This window comes from Amblyomma maculatum, chromosome 11 (genome assembly GCF_055883805.1).
Source record: "Amblyomma maculatum isolate TAMU_Amacu chromosome 11, ASM5588380v1, whole genome shotgun sequence".
In the NCBI taxonomy this organism is placed as follows: domain Eukaryota; kingdom Metazoa; phylum Arthropoda; class Arachnida; order Ixodida; family Ixodidae; genus Amblyomma; species Amblyomma maculatum.
Genome location: NC_139354.1, coordinates 104778102 through 104794147, shown reverse-complemented (window position 1 = coordinate 104794147; position 16046 = coordinate 104778102). Strand labels below are relative to the sequence as shown.

Here is a 16046-nt window from a genome sequence, read left to right as displayed (position 1 = left end):
TATCAATCAATGCTTCGACCGGTAATCCTTCAGCGAAAACAGAAATCACATTATACGGGCGATCTGGAGGACTTTAGGTAAGTTCGCAGACTGCAGTTTGACCTCCGGAAACTGCAACACTTTTCCGGATGGCGGACAGGGAGAGTTGTTGCGGGTCGGAGAGGGGAAACTGAGCGGCGGTATGGGAATAGGGACCGACGTCGGGATGCATGGGTTCCACAAGGCTCAGACGAGGATTCTGGAGGTGGGGATGATCTTCGAGGTTGGCTGGAAATAGGTCGTCGCTGATAATATGAGAGTACGTCACTTTCTAAGGCGTCATAACCACGCCGCTCGTTCTGAATACGTCGACGGCAGAAGCGGGATATATGTCCTCGTATTCCACAGTAGTAGCACACTGGGCGAGAGGGACTCCAGGGTGCGTAATAGGGTGGCGTAGGCTGAGCCGTCGTCACGGCATTGATGTGATTGTAGGGCGATGCCAGTTGGGGCGGCGGAACAAAAGGAGGGGGTGATGCTGCGACGTGCGCATAAGTCGATGCTGGGCGGGGTGCAGGAGGGTCGGACGCCATAGGTCGCGTGATTGTTGCCAGCTCATCTTTAATGATGTTGCGGAGACCGGCGTCATTAGAAGGTACGGAAGAATGATCGCACCCGTGTCGACAGACAGGCTTGAGGGCTTGGAGCTCCTCCCGGATGATGGCTCGAATCAGTGCCCGTAGATCCAGGTCAGCATAGGTCGGGCCAGTAGCAATGCCGGGCTGCAATCAGGAGGACTGCAGCTGGTCGATGCGTTGGCAGGTCGCAATAATGGCGTCAACAGTAGAAGGATTCTGGGCAATCAGGGTATTATAAGCCACAGAATTAATTCCTTTTAAGATGTGGTGTACGCGTTCAGGTTCCGGCATGGTGGGACTAACACGCCGGCAGAGTGCAAGTATGGCCTCTATGTAAGACGCGTACGACTCATCGGGACCTTGGAGGCGAGAGGCGAGCTTGTTCTTCGCAACCTCAGTCTGAACTGCTGGGTCGGCGAAATATTGGCGGAACTGCTGCTTGAATGTTGTCCAGTTAGTGGTGTGAGGTTCGCGGTTAATAAACCAGGTTCTGGCGACCTCAATGAGACAGAAAGAAACATTCAGAAATTTTAGAGCATTGTCCCACCGATTGTAGTTACTGCAGCGTTCATAGGTGTCCAGCCAGTCATCGACGTCTTCGTCGCGACGACCAGCGAACAGCGGCGGGTCGCGTTGTCGTGTGGGCACAGTCGGAGGGGGTGGTGCAGCCGAGGTAGAGGGTCCTGCCGATTCGTGGGTGCTCTCGGTAGACATAACGATGGTGGCAGGCGGTAAACAGCGACCGGAACGTAGCTCCAGCGAGAGGCAGGGCACAAAACAGCAAGGGGATCAATTCTCACCTCCACCACTTGTGGAAGAAGGCTAGGTCAAGACGGCGAGGTCGTGGCAGCAAGGACAGCGAAGCCTTGTCTAGCGTTTTTAATCCGATCACCAGCCCAGGCACGCGCCGGAGCCGCGGGACGATGATGATGGTATGTACAAATGAGAGAAGATGATGGCATGTGCAAATGAAAGAAGGTCCACAGAAGGCTCACAATATCAGCATTCTGCACCTGCTCGCAGCAGTCCAACAGTACTTCACAAACATTATTAACAAAGGTTAGGTTTTGTTTATGAGGTTTAACGTCCCAAAGCAACTCGGGCTATGGGAGATGCCGTAGTGGAGGGCTCTGTATTATTTTGATCTCCTGCGATCTCTTAATGTGCACTGACATGCACGTTTTTTTCTTCTTTATTGCCGACTCAATTTCACAGCCGAAAAGAAAAGCATAAACAGACATTCTAAAAACAACCACACTTTGGTTGTTGCATTACTAAAAGCGCTTGAGAATAGCCAACTCGTTGAACACAGAACACATGATGGTGGCTCTTTTTGAGCCTTGAGAACATCTCGAACATATATGACACTTTCAATAAAGTTAAATCTAACATAGTGAATGCCAACATCAGCGTGGTGCGCAGCCATACGCATTTTTCCACATGGAATATGACCTCAAGGCCATAAACATGGTGCAGGGCACGCACTCCAATAGTCATCCACAGCCAGGAAACATATACTATATGGCATTATGGGCAGTTAAAGTACACTTAAGAATGTCCCAGTGAAAAACGGCATCCCAGCAGTTGAGAAAAATATGATCGGCTGTTTCTGGATTCCGACAAAGAAGAGAGTTCACCATTGAAGCAACGAAATCCTTTTATCCTGGAGCCAAGGTTTCACTGGGAGCGTGTCAGTACGTCATTAGTGGTGTACGCACAGTATCTTGAGCGATAGATAGGGACTGGCAACAGGAATTTGAAACCTCTCTGTTGTCTCCCCAATTGGACGGCTCCATGAGCTTATGAGAGTGCACCGAGATGACATAGCGACTGAACAGGCAAGCGATGACACTCGAAGTGTCAGGTCAGTGAAGGATTCCAAGAAACATTGTTCTGAAGGAGCGGGCGGGAATAATCTACAGGCAATAAAAACATGCCAAAGGCTTGCACTACTACCAGCTAGCGGTGTCACAAAAATATAGGACAAGTATCCTCAAGTTGTGTCACGGAAGCGGCTGGTCTGGTCATCTCGCCATCAAGAAAACAAAGGTTCTGCTGTTGAGAGAATTTTATTGGCCAGGGTGTTTTAAAGATATTGAGAGGATTGTAGATGTGTGACAATTGTCAAAGGATGGGAAAATCGCAGGGTAAACAGAAGGTACCTCTGAGACTTGTACCACTCATCAGCAAGCCGTTCCGGCGCCTTGTGGTGGATGTTGTCGGTCCACTACCTGTGACCGCTTCGGGGAGAGGGTAATCCAAAGCAAACAAACGATGTGCAGTGGGAGGAACCAGCAGAGATTGTGGATAAAATTTCGAAAACACACTATGTGGTACAGATGCCCGGCAGACAAAAAGAGGAAAAAATTTAGCACTACAACCTCGTGAAGCCCTATCGACAAAGGGAGGCGGTCGTCCAGCTAGCCCTGAATGCACCCGAACAGGTAAAGACCGATTTTGTTTCCCGGTGGGGGTATACCATCTTTCACTGGAGTTATCGAGAGGATACGTGGAGATTCAGATTTCGTCCTGCAGAGGCATAATTTTGAAGTGCGCTACAGTAGGGTAAAGAAAAATTGGTATGCTGATGGTCTCAGCCGAGGCTTTTTCTGCTAGGCAAAGTGCCAGCTTCCAAGCGCTCTCCTCTGAGTGTACCCTTTTATGCTCAAAGGGATCTAATTTTCTTGCCCATTTTACTTTCAGAATTTTTATTTCTTTTACAGCACCTGATCGTTTGAGGTTAGCATATGCCTAGTGTAGTTTCATGATGTAGGTTTACCTCTCGACGTTCGTTTTCAGCCGTTGTCCGGAGGTCGCGATGATAGCTGCGGTCCTTATTTATTACCAAAATTTGATTCAAAATTGCAGAGTGGCATGAATAATTCAGCCGCGTAAGTTTCTTCAGCAGCTCTCCACCGGACGCCCACAGTGACCAGAAAGAGGGGGGGAACTCTTGCGGCATATAGTTTAAGGCTTTGCCTGGTACAGCTCAGGAGATGGCAGTGCTCTTGCGTTTCAGGGGTGGGGGTACTGTGCAGACATCACTAATGCCCTACTTGAAACCTTCGGCCTGCAGGCATCTCACTTCTGGATAAAAGAGGGAACCGGAGACCAGCCCAGCTGATACGGCCTCTTCGGAGGACATGATGAGGTGTACGAGGCCTCTACCTGCCAGGGGACAAGATATTGTAATCGGACGAGCGGAGAACACCGCGTCTGATGTTAAGACCGGCGACAAGATCGAGACGGGAAGCAGGTTCCAATGACCCCTCCCATGCCAAAGCAAGGGGGGGGGGGGGGGGGGGGCTGATCGTCTAGTATGAGCTCCCAGCATTGGCGCCAGTGAGACGCCACTGCACCTGGCACCAGCAGGCCGAAGGGTATTGTTCGTCACGCGGCGGCAATTATCAGGGTCCAGCCAACACGTCGACGACAGGAACAAAGGAGGGGAAATGGGAAACGACCAAATTCCGGTCCCTTCAAGTGCCGAGCCTCGCTACTGAGAGCGGGTGTGCATTTTTTCCTTTCTTCCCGCGGCGAGCCACGGGGACAGCTTTTGGCTAAGTGGCCTCTGAATTCAGCCCGATGAGAACGGGACCGATGTGTCAGCCCAGATGCAATCCTGCATGGAGACAAGCAGTTGACACCATCTACGCTGTCTAAACGGCCACCTCACCATCAAGCCAGCAAGCCAGAACCTTACAGAGGGGAGTGTCAACGAGTGCAAGCAGTGTTGTTGCATGTGTGTGAGAGTGCGGGAAAGTGAAGTGACAGAGACTCCCTCATAAACTGGCCTGCCTTTCATCTAGGGAACATAGGGATTTCAACCCTATAAAAACGGACGAGTGTCGGGGGTCGTACAACGGGGACTGCTGCTCTAGTCAGTCTCCCCACGGAAAACGCTACCATGTAAATTTTGTACAGAAGAGTTTTCCCATCTCACTTCAAAGTCCGGTTACCAACGCCTCGTTCTTGTTCTTGCTCTGACAACCAACCGGGCCCAGAACACGCAACTTGGCTAACCATTACATTCCCTTTAAGGGAAGGTAACGGTAATATTAAGGGGTCTCTCAGGAGTCCTACACTGCTGTTCACTAGACTGCGCAGTTGGGGCAACTTCAGGTCCTCAATAGACATGCAAAATTGCTGCCATCTATCGGACCTTCAGCGAACTGTGCTACGCGACGCCATGTTCAATTTAGTGCGTCGGCAGCACTTACAACTGCTGCCGTCGCGTTAGCTGCGTCTGCTTTGTGCTGTGATTTTTGTGCATTTGTTCGCATTCAAAGCAAAAAATGTTAGATTAATAGACTATTGACTTGTCCACGCTGCCTACATTCGAATTTTACATCGTGAAGCGATACTGCACTGCCAAAACTTCTTGCGAACGGTGGTAACAGCGTAGCTACAAATGGCAAAACCTTCGTTGTTGCTCCAGGGCATTCCTTGATATGCTACTCAAATATGCGTCCATGAAAGTGCAAAACAGATATTACTTCTGGGTGTGAAACACTTCTGTGATGTCATTACGCGTACATGAAGAAGCTTAATGTTGTTTCTTTGATGCAGCAAAAATTAAGCAATCTTAGTCAATTAAAAAGCCTCTTCCAACACTGCATTCTTAATCTGATGGGCTACCTAGCCATGTGTCAAGATGAAACTATCTAATTTTTCACAATTAAGACTGAATGTAATGCTAATTAATTCCCAAATATCTCAAGCTGATTTATGCAAGAACTAGATGTATATTTATACCAGAGTGAAAGCAGCGTGTGTAATGTTTGGAGAAACACATAAGAAAGCAAAAAAGAAAAGATCTCAGAACTAGGCACCCCCACTAAAACATTGATTACCACGACTATTCAAATAAATAACTCGTGATCGATGCTTTAAATCGCCGATTTCAACATGTTGGAATCATTCTCGTGCACCTAGCCCACATAGTGATTAGTCCAGGCATTGCATTTGTAGAACAAGTTTAAATTTTCTCCTTCTGGTGAGATTCTCACTTTTGATGGACCTTTCTGAGAACTAATCTCCGTGTGTTGTTGCGGCATAGCGGCTACGCTTGAAAAAGAAAAAGACCGCCACTCATGGCAATGCATCATTAACATCAAACTTTTTGCAGCGTAAAGATACAGTACACGGGTCAGAGTAGTTTCGCATGAATCTGTGCCACCCGTTATGTGCATGCGCAAGAGCCGCCAAATTCGAAGCGACCAACCAGAAGTCTCATGCCCAATCACCATTGAATCGATGCTTAAAAAAAAAATAAACCTTGTCTTCTACTGGGGAATTGAACCTCCATCCCTTGGATCCCCATCCCAGTGCTTTACCACTGCGCCATGCCCTGGATCATGAAATGCTCTTCATAATTCCCCTTGTCTACAGTGAGAATGATAGCGGGATTCTGCGAGTGACAGACACTGCACTTTTCGTTTCCTGCAGATGAATTATAGAATGCCGGTACGTTCAATGAAATGCTGGTTGTGTTCGACAAGGGGCGCGCGATGTACTGTCCCGACAAGACACTTTTCCAGAGCAGCCGCGAGAGGCCCGGAAGACGGAATCTTCCGAGAGCGCACTGCAGCGGGCGCTTTACGCTACATATATCCAGGCATAGCAGAGCTAAGCCTCTGCCAATATTTCTATCAAAAGACTTCTAGCAAGCCAAATATGGATTTGCATTGTCGGCTTTATATGACGGTGATGAGTGGTGATAACTACCCAAAAATGGCACAAGCTGTTCACTAGTGAGCTTTGACTGAGCCGGGGTGGTTTTATTCCATGAAAACGCATACTTAATGGTCCGTCGCATGTCCAACATGTAGTCAGCGACCGAATTTTCGGACATACCCGATATTCCGGACATCTTCGCGGCACCGCCCCGAGCCCCATAGAATGAATGTATACGAGCATCTGAAATTTTGGACGCTCAAACCCCCCTGCTACCTAATATTTCGGACGTTTTGACGTGAAAGAAGGTCTGAAACCGCAACTAAGTCATACAAAGTCGCCATTTTGGCTATCTCCCAGTCTGCGTACCATATCACAGCTTTGAACAACTAGCCGTACCTGGCCATCACACACCGATTTGGTCTGGCCACTCTGGCTATGTTCACCAGCGCCTCTTCCAGAGTTTCCGGAAGCGCCGTCGACGCCGCGTACGTTTTGCCTTTTCATTGCTCAGACTAATCGCAGACCACATGGTGTTTCGCTAAGCTGGTGCATAGCTTTGCTACGTGCTACATATTGTGTCAAGTGTGCTCTGTGACGCTAGGCCTAGGTACTTCGACACTTCGCAACAAGAGGATTTTGCTTGACCGCGATAGCCCCCACACCGTCCTCGTCGATGGCATCGAAGCCCGGAAAACAATACTGTCGGTTAACGATGGAGAAGAAAGCCACCATTACTAAACAAGTAATGAGCGATGATCGCAGGCTGACGTGGGTAAGGAGTTCGGCATTTCCAAGCAGTCTCGGATTTTCTGAAGAACAAGGGCAAGGTCCTCGAAGCGGCCGAAAAACCATCTGGTGCCAAAAAAAAAAAAGAATGTAAGCCAAGGTGTTCACCCAAAGCTTGAGGAAGCCCTCATCGTTTAGCTTAATTCAATGACTGCAAAGCGGTTGCCGGTCTCGGGCGGCGTCTTGAAAGAAAAAGAGGAAACTCTCACGCTTCAAATGGGCATTGACGATTTCAAGTTTAGAGATGGGTGGCTGAGAAACTTCAAACATCGGAATGACCTCAAGTTCAAGAAGGTGTGCCGTGAGAGCGGCACCGTCGACAATGCAGTTATTAGCAGTACCGCAACGGAAAACTGCAGTCTTTGTTGCAGCAGTTCTCTGCTGACAATGTTTTCAACTGCGACGAAACTGGCTTATAAGATGTTGCCAGAAAGAACACTTGCTTTTGCTGGCGACCCATGCCACGGTGGCAAGCACAGTTAAGAGCAGCTGACCGTTCTCGTCGGCAGCAACATGTCTGGCAGCGAGAAGCTTCCCTTGCTTGCAATCGGGAAGTCGAAGAACCCGAGGTGCTTTAAGGGGAAACGCGGGTCTTAGAACGGCCGAAAATGGTCAAAAAATCGATTTTGAGAAACACTCATTTTCTGAAAGTTTAACCTTTCGAGCACCTGCACTCAAATGATTAACGCTGAAGTCAGTCAGAAAATGCGATAAAATCGGTTTTCAAAACATCACGGCAGCTGGTAAATCCCCCCCGAGAAGAGAAAATTTGTTTGAAATTCCCACGCGCGCTGCGGGCGTTCCAGCCGGCCAATCACCGCCATCTTAGACTTGGTTTGAAGCCGTTTTCTTTGTGCGCAATTTGCACTATCTCAAAATGGCGTCACTCAAGCGGTATAGCTGCGAGCGCCAGTTTTCCGAAGGCCATTTATGGTCTCTGAATGGCTGTCAAGCGGAAAAGCGCGCCGTTCCGCATCTGCTATTGGCTGGCATGACCAGCGCGTCATTTTTTTCTTTCTGTTTTGCATTCGCTGCCGTGGCTGCCTCTTTGCGTGCGTCTGCGTTTGCGCTTGCGTTTCTCAAAGCACCATTTTGTGCCGATCGTTTTTTCTTTTTTTCCCCTTGCGGTCGAAACAAGCGTGGAACAAAAGCCAAAAGGCACTGGTCGCAAGCGTGCTGTCGGTACTTGCGTTAGGACAACACCGCGGGTTCAAATTACAGTACGAACTGCATCCCGGATCACGATACACTGATGCCGCCGCTGCGTACTACTCTACGGCGGAGCCGACATACTGTGTTGAGCGGTCGGTGCAAAGTTCGTTTTGTCAGGAAAGTCTGCGACCGAACGAGAGTTTCACCACGGCCTCAGCACGGAATGCGATGCCAGTACAAAGTTTGGGATTGTGGACATGAAAGCGTTAACAACTTTATTGTGCACACGAAGCGTGAAGCCTGCGGCGAGATCGCGAAGATGCGAGCGGTGAATCGTATGAGCGTCACAACAGGGCTTTTCAGGGCCACCCATCTGTTTACCACAGGCCCCCTTGGCACGGGACCGCTAGTTCCCTCAAGAAACCGTTTGCAGGGCTCAAAATATTATCCTTGGAGCTGGACATCCTAGCCCCGCGCTCTCGTCGGCTCTAAAAAAAAAGTAAACCCATAACTTTTTTTTTTTACAATTTCGTCATATACGCATCTTCAAAATTTTTAGGAAATGTTTCGTTGGATGGAATAAGACACTTTTTGTTTTGTTTTGCAGGGGGACAAATAGGGAACACTGAAATAAAATCTGCACTTGAAGATTCCTTCCAAAATTTTCTGCAGTCAGAGTTAAAAACTTCAAATGTGATTTTCTCAACTTCATATTTTTTGCCAACATGACTAGCCTTTCGGTACTTTTCATTACGTTCTTGTGGTACAATTTTAATAAGTCTTACCCCATTGCATTCAGGAAGAACTGAACTGTGGAGCTATGCTACTTTTATGTTGCTAGGTTGAACATATCAAATTTGGGGGAGAGCAATGTCAGCTAACTATATTTAAAAATTATGGGGCGTCGGCATAATTGGACATTTTTATATGGTAATGCACCTATATTAAATAGCATAGCTCCACATGGCAGGTCTTTGGCTACAGCTACATTTTAATCGGAACCAAATAATACTGAGGGAAAGTGTCTTAATCACCTGTAAGAAATGACCTAATTAGGCATCAGTTATGTTTCCATAGTATGAGAACTAATTGAGACATAGTGCAACAAATACTTTTGAAAACAGCAGGAAGAAATATATATACACACCGAATTTCCATTGTGATATCTCTAATAATAAAAAAATTTGATTTGAGACAAGTGTCTCCCTTTAAAGGGGCATCGCTGCCAGTGTTGTACGAAGCCAACAAAAGGGCATGGGTCACTCAGCAGTTGTTTGAGAATTACGTCCGTCCGCAGCTTGGACAGGAAGTTTAAACTTCAGAACAGACGTGTCGTGCTCTTCGTTGACAACTGCGTCGCTCATGGTCACATCAAGAATTTGAAGGCTGTACAGCTGGAGTTCATGCTGCCCAACACAACTGCAATTCTCCAACCGATGCACCAAGGCGTCATCCGCAACCTGAAACATTTGTACCATTCACGGGTACTAAACCGCATGGTGTTGTGTGCGGAAAGCGGCAAAGGCGACAATATTGACCTTCGGTCTGCTGTCAGAATGCTTGCGGACGCATGGAAGACAGTGAAGGAAGGCACGATTCGCAACTGTTTTCACCACGCTTCGCACTCCCCACAGAGGCAGCAGACTTGCCTGAATGTGACGTGATTGACATGTGCCCGCCCATGGACGACGCGACCAACGACCTCTGCTCTGCTGGGATTTCCATACCGACGGAAGTAACTTTTGAACAGTTTGTCGACGCTGACAACGAGCTCCACTTCTGTGCAGAAATGACCGATGAGGCGCTGGAGGATTCGAAAGACTCCAATGTTGAGAATGAGGAGCCAACGTTTGTGCTGCCTACGAGTGCCGAGTTGACGCGAGCATTACTCACGCTTTAATCGGTGTACAGCGCTGACATGACTCTTGCTCAGATTGAGGCGAATATGATCGCATGCAAGCGGAATGCCGTCCAAACAAGGATCGACAAGTTCTTTAAACACCGCAGCAATAACACCGGCTGCCGTGACAACGCATGCATAATAAACAGGCTGTCGGCTGCATGGGGTTTTCGAATGGCTGTTTTTCTTTTTTTGCGAAGTTTATTGCCTCGGGGCGTAAAAGGAATGTTATGATGGATGAAGGGTGTGGTCAAATAAATGAAAAAAGGTTGGCTGATGTGATGAAATCGAGGAGTGAACGATGATGCGGTCCCAGTGTCCAAACAGCATAGGACTGCGGATTTTGTAAAATTTGTAAAACGATGTCTTTTTCATGCATTCATTTTTTCGGACTGCCTGAATTTTCGGACATTTTTGCGTTCCCTAGAGGGTCCGAAAAATCGGTCATTGACTGTATACCGGGCCTCTACAGCCAGTTTGCAGCAGCTTTGGTTTTGTTTCTAAAAAAAGAAACAGCAAATGCTTCACTGCATGGCACAAGAAATCAGAATGTTTCCACCTGTAGCTTTTTTTATGTACCTAAAGAGTGGCGCTGTACAGATAGTTTATTTTTTTACTCAGTGTTCCTGGGTCACTGATCTTCAAAACGTACATTCTAAATTTTCCTTGTTAGTAATGTGTCTGTAGCTATTATCTTTATTAACGCACCACAAATTTCAGATTTTTTATGTGTTCCCCAATAATTGTTTTTGCCTTGTAACTTGTCCATTCCATTATGTGCAATTTTGTACGCTGCAATGTATGCTGCAGTATTATTTGTACTGGCAAAAAATATCTTTCAAGACCTATGAAAAAGGGTCATTTTCTCAAGGTAACGAAAAAGTGGGGAGGCTACCCTTAAACACCAAGTTTTTTTATTTCTTGAGATGTCTGAATCAATGCAAAGTCCTTTTTCTAAGGTTCCCTGTTTCCTAAGTGGCAAAAGGGGAAGGGAACGCAGGAAGCACAGAGAGCCAACAATGAGACCAAAGAGCTGAAACAAACGACATGTGGGGGCAGCCAAAGGAGACCATCGTGCCAGCGTGCACAGCAGCCAATAGCAGTCACACGATCTCCCGCGTTCACCGCACTGCCGTTGCCTCCGAGGGCGGCAAAAAAAAGTGCTAGAATTCACAAACAAAACAAGACCAAGGTGGCGGCACTCAGTGGGGTGGAAGAAGAATGGCAGGCATGCGAAGTTTAGGCATTTTCGGCACTTGCAGCTTCACAGCTGCCACCACTTGTTACATAATTTTCAGTAGTTCTACAAGTTCTGCATTGATATTTACAGAAAGGGCAGTTTATAAGACATACTATTCAGAATGTATAATCTTTTCAGAAGTAGACTGTTTTGCTGTTCTTAATTTTCAAAGCTCATGTCCCCCCCCGTTAACGCTGAACATCCTGTGCCACACCATAAGTGTCACGAATGTGAGCGACAAAACTGCTGCACGGTTTCATACATTCTAGACACGTTTATTCGATGACATCAATAGGAGAAAAGTGGAGATGAGCATTACGGTCTTTTCGGCCTGAACCAGTAAACAATTTTAAAATTTGCATACACTTGCGCATTCAAGTCAGCTGTTTTTGGACCGCAAGAATTCAGGATGATAAAAATATTTGTCGTGCTCACTACAGTTGAATCCCGCCACAACGAATACCGCCACAACGAAATTTCCGCGACAACGAATATTTTTTTAGTCCCCGCGAGTATCCTATAAGAACTAATGGCCTAAATTTCTCTGCACAACGAACCATTTTTGCAGACCGTTTCCGCTTCAACGAAATTTTCGCGTTCAAAATCGAAACCGAAACTAGTTTTATTGGCGAGAAGTCCAAGTCAAATCCAAAGCCACATTAAGCATGAAATCACGTGATTGCAGTTCCGCCATTTTGGCTTTGTGTCGTGGTCGCGTTGTTCACTCGCTGCCTTTCTCTTCGACAACGACGAGTTTTCATCCGCAGGACACGATGGCAACGCAAGTGAAAAAACGCAAAACTCTTTCCCTTGAGCAAAAAGCTCAAATAATCGCCCAAGCAGAAAGCGGAAGGAAGAAAGCGGCAATTGCTGAAGACTTCGGAATTCCTGCAAGTTCGCTGTCAACGATTCTAGGCAATAAGGACAGCGTGAGAATGGCACTTGCTTCAGGCACATCCTCGAAGCACAAAAAGGTGACGCGGCCCCTCCATGAAGAGTTGGACAAAGCAGTGCATGCGTGGTTTGTGGAAGCACGAGCCAGCAACGTCCCCCTGTCCGGAAGCATCGTCCAGCAGAAAGCCTTGAACTATGCATGCCTACTTGGCATTGATGATTTTAAAGCCAGCATTGGCTGGCTAAACCGTTTCAAGGCCCGCCATAACATCGTTGGAAAAGTGTTGTGCGGCGAGTCAATGTCAGCAGACGTGGACGGAGCAGCTGCTTGGAAGGCGAGTAACATGGCCGGAATTTTAAGCAACTTCGCGCCTGCAGACATTTACAACGCCGACGAGACCGGGCTATTCTACGAGATGTTGCCGGCTAGGACGCTCACGGCAAAAAACGCATCACAGTGCTGCTTTGCACAAACATGGATGGCTCGGACAAGCGTCCGCCGTTAGTCATAGGCAAAAGTGCCAAGCCGCGCTGTTTTAAGGGAACTCGTAGCCTACCTGTGCAGTACAAGGCGAACAACAAGTCATGGATGACCCGCGCTATTTTCACCGAGTGGATGATGGCATTCGACCGCGACATGAAGCGGCAGGGCCGTAAAGTTTGCTTGCTTTTGGACAATTGTTCAGCGCATCACTCCGACGAAGTCAAGCTCACTAACACGGAGCTGAGGTTTGTCCCTCCCAATTGCACGTCTGTCTTACAGCCTCTCGATCAGGGCGTGATTCTTAGCCTGAAGCACGCTTACCGCGGGAGGTTAATTCAGCGGCTGCTTTTTAACACTGAAACCGGCCGAGACACGAAGGTGGACTTGTACGTGGCACTGCAGATTATGTCTGCTGCCTGGAGCACACTGGGGCGCTCAGTAATTGTGAACTGTTTCAGGCACGCCGGATTTGCCGAAGGTCGACCCGTACACTCTGCTGGCCTACCACCAGGCGTTACAGACGACGACGAAGAGGCGTCACCGGCTCCGGGGATCGCGGCCGCCTGGAAAACGCTGGGAGAAATAGAAACCGTGCCGCCTAATCTCGAGCTCGACGAATACATCGGCGCTGACGCTTGTGTTGTTGTTCACGAAGATGTGAGTGATGAGCAGATCATAAAAGCTGCCCGGAATGATAAGGACTCTTCCGATGACGAAGACGACGACGTACAGGAAGCGCCGGCTGCGGCAACCGCCGTACAGGTGATGGACGCTTTTGATGTCATCAGGAATTTCGTTGCTGTCCGAGACGACGATGTTGCAATGGGTTTGCTGACCGAGTGCGAAAATCGCCCGACGGCGTTGCTCGCCATGAAGCGTAAGCAAACCAAGCTTACAGATTTTTGGCATTAAACGCCTTTGCTGCTGCTTGGGACATTCTTTCTGCGTTTCACGTCAAACTTTTGCGATAACGAAGTTCCGCGAGAACGAATTTTTTTTCGTGCACCGTGAATTTCGTTATAGCGGGATTCAACTGTAAAAGAAAGGCTGAATAAAGGAAGGGGGGTCACAACAGCTGCCGCAGATCTTGTAAATGAAACACAGGGACCTCAGGAGAGACTGTCGCTCATCTGGGCACCCGCGCATCAGGGCCTCAAAGAAAATGAGGAAGCCCATAAGGTCCTCTCAGATCCTACTTCTCGGACGACCCCCAGGGCAGCTCACTCAACTCTAGAGGCGGCAGTAAACAGTAGTAAGAACGAGTCTCAGAAGCTACTGAGAAATTGCAGAGAATAACAGGCTTCATAGAATGAAATTCCCGGCGGTATCCTGCATTTTCAGTAAAAGAAAGAAAAGAGGAAGTTTCTCGGATGAAATTGCACACAGGAGTTTTTCCTAATGCGGCTTTCTTTAATAAGTTACACCGGGACGCTTTCAATCTGCAATGTTATTCTCACAATAAATAAGACAGCACATACAGTCCACATGACGCGAACTTGTAAAGCACTGTACAATACGACAGAAGCAAGGGAGGCCTCAATACACAGCCACAATAGCAAAGTGAAATCATTGGTCAAGCTCTGTCTGCTGCCATGACCTTCGAGATCCTCTAGTTGCTGAAAAGCTTGTGTATCCTTCACTTTGACGCCCCTTGCTAGCAGTTTTGGCAACACAGTTTACGTATGCTGACCTCCAACTTATCACTGTTTCAACCATCGAACAACACCTGTGAAAGGTTTCAGATGAGTCTTTCCCAGAGCACTTTGAGCGACGAATCAATTAACCCCTGTAAACAAGACGACAACGCACATCAGACACAAAACAATGCCAGCAGTGGCCAGCTTTTGGTTCTCTCCATTAGTGGCCATGTTTGACGCTCACTGCCAAATCTGGCACGCAAAATTCCGAAGCGCACTTAGCGCGACAAGACTTTGATGGCCCCAGCACAAGCCAGTTAATAAGTCTCGTCAAGTCTACCCGCAGCTTCACACTCACCTAACAGGATCCGTGGGTGAATTTAATTCGGCTCACCTGAAACTGAGTACGCACCTGAGGTGGAGTACTGACCAACGCGGTCAAATCCCAGCCAGGAATGTTGCACAACTCCGGTGCAGAATGAGCCACTTCCAGTCCTGCACAGAAGTAAGCCTGGCTCAGCACTGACTGTCAACTCGAGAAGACGTTCACAACAGCACAACACACACGGCAGAAGCCATCAAGCTTGGAGTACAAGGCCTCCCCCTCCAGAGGCCTCCACAATGCCCGGTCAGAGACCACTGCATTCCAATTACCCCTATTAGGATTGAGCCCTTGTCATGCATGTGCTCTGTTGGAAGGCCACCTGATCACAGCTGGGAACAGTCTGACAGTGATGCCACCTTTCATAGTGACCACAACTGCCGTGCACACTCGTTTCCTGCAGTGTGTGACCCCGCACTAGAAAAACATAACTGGGGCAAGCAGTGCTAGTTAATAGTAGGATGTAAGCCAAGGAGCAAATGCTCCATGGAGCCTACATCGAAGGTACAGGTACGTTCCCTTTCCATTCTGCATGCACGCTATCAAGATGTGTGTCTATGGCGTTTTAGTGCGAAGGTATCACTTCATGGAGTAAACCAGAAAAACAGGAGTTATGTCTGAAGCCTCGACCTTTCGCCTTTGTGGATGCCTCTGGCAGGTTATGCGGGGCCAGGTGCAGACTGATGGGGCTGCTTCCTGTGGCGTCACCTCTCTTAAATAAGTTACTTGCATCTGCTTACGCCCCACATGGTCACTTAGGGTAACTTAGGGTAACCGATGGTCGCTTAGGGTAACAAACTGCATTCCAAGGGAAGGAAAGCGTAGCAAGGGGCGGCAGAAAGTTAGGTGGGCGGATGAGGTTAAGAACTTTGCAGGGGTCAAGTGGAAGCGGCTAGCACAGAACTGGATTAATTGGAGAAATGGTAAAAGCCTTCGCCCTGCAGTGGGTATAGTCAGGCTAATGATGACGCCCCACATGGATGTGACATCACATGGTGTAACCGAATAACTTGCGTAACTATGGGAAATTCAGCCTACTTTGAAATGGACAGTGCGCCTGGTCTTTCACGGCTGTTCGCGAAGGCTGAAATAATCTGTGCCAGGTCGCGTGAACATTAGAGGGCAGAGAGAACGTCACCTCATCTGCCAAGATAAACAATGCCCCACAACAGTGCTTCAAGACGTTATACTAGGTTTAGCCACATTAACGCCGTGCAATTTTTTTTTTATCTTAAGAAGACATTCACTGATGCTGTATTTCAAACAGTGTTTAAG

At 48.0% G+C, this 16046-nt stretch overlaps 1 long non-coding RNA gene and 1 pseudogene across 1 annotated transcript in view; both read right to left on the bottom strand.

Moving 5' to 3' along the window:
- LOC146174549 (uncharacterized) overlaps positions 1–16046 on the bottom strand; it is a 342251-nt pseudogene that overhangs the window by 163143 nt on the left and 163062 nt on the right.
- Positions 1–16046, bottom strand: part of LOC146174552 (uncharacterized) — a 44149-nt gene that overhangs the window by 7685 nt on the left and 20418 nt on the right. The window contains exon 3 of the long non-coding RNA XR_014701888.1: positions 14802–14884. This is a non-coding gene — a long non-coding RNA (uncharacterized LOC146174552). The remainder of the gene's footprint in view (positions 1–14801; positions 14885–16046) is intronic.